The 2,480-nt window shown below is 48.4% G+C and overlaps 1 protein-coding gene across 1 annotated transcript in view; it reads right to left on the bottom strand.

Moving 5' to 3' along the window:
- The window catches only part of ZC3H3 (zinc finger CCCH-type containing 3), a 204,738-nt gene that overhangs the window by 62,231 nt on the left and 140,027 nt on the right, over positions 1 to 2,480 (bottom strand). The gene's annotated exons all lie outside the window — the stretch shown is intronic.

The following is a 2,480-nucleotide window of genomic DNA, read 5'->3' as shown; positions in this document are numbered from 1 at the left end:
TAACTTTTATATTATTATTATTCCCCCCCCCCCAATCTTGCTCTTGCAAGGGTTTTGCTACATCCCTGCATGGGACGAGTCACCCAAGACCGCTGCTGTCCCCCATCTATCGCCTGGAGCAGATGCTGGGACCCAAGCGGGGTCAAGCGGGCAGCGCTGGGGACCCTTCTCCACCTCCCCATCTCTCCCCTACATCCACAAACCCTGTAGCGAGTCAGCGGGACGGCGATGGGTCGGGAGCTGCAATCCAGTTAGCACTGCCCATAAGGTTATTCTGAAGGATCAGTAAGCTCTGAAGTGACACCCTGGGGACAAATATGTTCCAGAGGGGCTCATCCGCCACCAAAAACCCCTCCAGTTCATAACCTGGCATCTAACGCACCGTCCCACCTCCCTTCCAACCCGCGTGGAGCCACCCAGCTCATTTTCGTACATACGCTGTTATACAAACAAGAGCCGTTGCAGCCAAATCAAATCTGCTCAAATATCAGTCGTCTTCCCCATTTAGCGCTAATCCAAACAGTAATTTGTTTATGCAAATTAGAGCTCTAATTTTGTATTAGTCCAAACTATGCTCATAATGCTATTAGCAGAACGTATATAAACCGCGCATTACTGGAGAATATCTGTAAATTAAGATCCCGCTATCCTATCAGCAGAATGCAAACCCCAGAGAGCATTACCTTTAAATGAACATGTGCTGCAAAGAAAAAGAGAATTGTAAAATGTAATAGTTACATTTCTTAGTGCTTAGCGTGACAGCCTATTCATTTCATCGGGCTGTTGCCACTGGCTACTGAGCTCGGAGAATTGCTGCCTGTATTTTGCAGAAGGAATGCACAAAGAAGCTGCTGCCCCGCTTCCCGTTTCCCCAAGGGCTTGGTCCTCATGAAACTGCTCCGGAGAGAAGCATCAAGTTGTAATTTTTACAAAACCAGGTTACTTGCAAAGAGCCATAGCGGTGGCATCGTTGTCTGAAGGTACCGATGGCAGGAGGGACACTAGGGCCACCCATGGACCATCCAGCAGCTCACAGCAAACCTCTGCAAGCCCAAGGTAGCAGCCAGCGCTGGCTGCAGCACCTGGAGAAAGGTCTCATGGCTGTAACGGTGGCCTAATGCAGCCGATAAAAATGATATCAGGTACTTAATGGCCAGCAGGTCAAGGGAGGTGATTCTCCCCCTCTACTGACCCGTCCACACTAGGGCCACCCATGGACCATCCAGCAGCTCACAGCAAACCTCTGCAAGCCCAAGGTAGCAGCCAGCGCTGGCTGCAGCACCTGGAGAAAGGTCTCATGGCTGTAACGGTGGCCTAATGCAGCCGATAAAAATGATATCAGGTACTTAATGGCCAGCAGGTCAAGGGAGGTGATTCTCCCCCTCTACTGACCCGTCCTGAGACCCCCCCTGGAGCACTGCGTCCAGCTCTGGGGTCCCCAGCACAAGACAGACATGGACCTCTTGGAGCAGGTCCAGAGGAGGCCACAAAAATGATCACAGGGCTGGAACACCTCTGGTATGAGGAAAGGCTGAGAGAGTTGGGGTTGTTCAGCCTGGAGAAGAGAAGGCTCCGGGGAGACCTTCTTGTGGCCTTTCAATACTTAAAGGAGGCTTCTAAGAAAGATGGGGACAGACTTTGGATGCCCCATCCCTGGAAACGTTCAAGGTCAGGTTGGACGGGGCTTTGAGCAACCTGATCTAGTTGAAGATGTCCCTGCCCATGGCAGGGGGGTTGGACTACATGATCTTTGAAGGTCCCTCCCAACCCAAACCATTCTGTGATTCTAATAAAGGTATCGTAATACAGCAAAGCACCACAGCGGCTGTGCCAAGACCCATCCCAGCTCCAGCTCTCCTCCTCCTCCTCCTCCTCCTCTTCCTCCCAGCAAAGCAGCTCCGGGAGGGCACCAGGATGCTCCACACCACCATCTACGGGATCTGCAGTGCTGATGGCTTTTGGGCACCTGTTTTGCCCAGCACTGAGCTATAAGCATCGGTCCCTTCAAGGAGGCTCCGTAAGGTCTTCTTCAGAAAACACAGCTGGAAAAAAGCCTCCTGAAAGCTCCCAGGTCTGCAGGACAGAGTCAGCCAGAACTGCTGATTGCGAAGGAAATAGAATAAGAGTCAGAGACCGAGCATTTGCTTGCTGTATCCGTAATCCCTGGATACATGCAGCACCAGGGGAATGGTCAGTGACCGGAGATGTATTTAATTCGATTTTGACATAGACAACACGGAAGAACACCTATAAACTGTTACCAATCGAGACATGAGGCCTGGATATTATTTCATATACATGTGTATATATGCATAATACATATATTATACATATATCATATATACAATACATATTATATATTTTAAATATATTTATATATAAAAATATATAGCTATTATTGAATATATATAATACTATATATATTCTATACATATAATCTGTGGATAATATATATCTATCTGTAGATATATCTACACATC

The sequence above is a fragment of the Aptenodytes forsteri genome, unplaced genomic scaffold (assembly GCF_000699145.1).
Source record: "Aptenodytes forsteri isolate BGI_AS27 unplaced genomic scaffold, ASM69914v1 Scaffold260, whole genome shotgun sequence".
NCBI classification, from domain to species: domain Eukaryota; kingdom Metazoa; phylum Chordata; class Aves; order Sphenisciformes; family Spheniscidae; genus Aptenodytes; species Aptenodytes forsteri.
The sequence above is the reverse complement of the archived record's forward strand: the minus strand, read 5'-3'. Positions and strand labels throughout refer to the sequence as shown.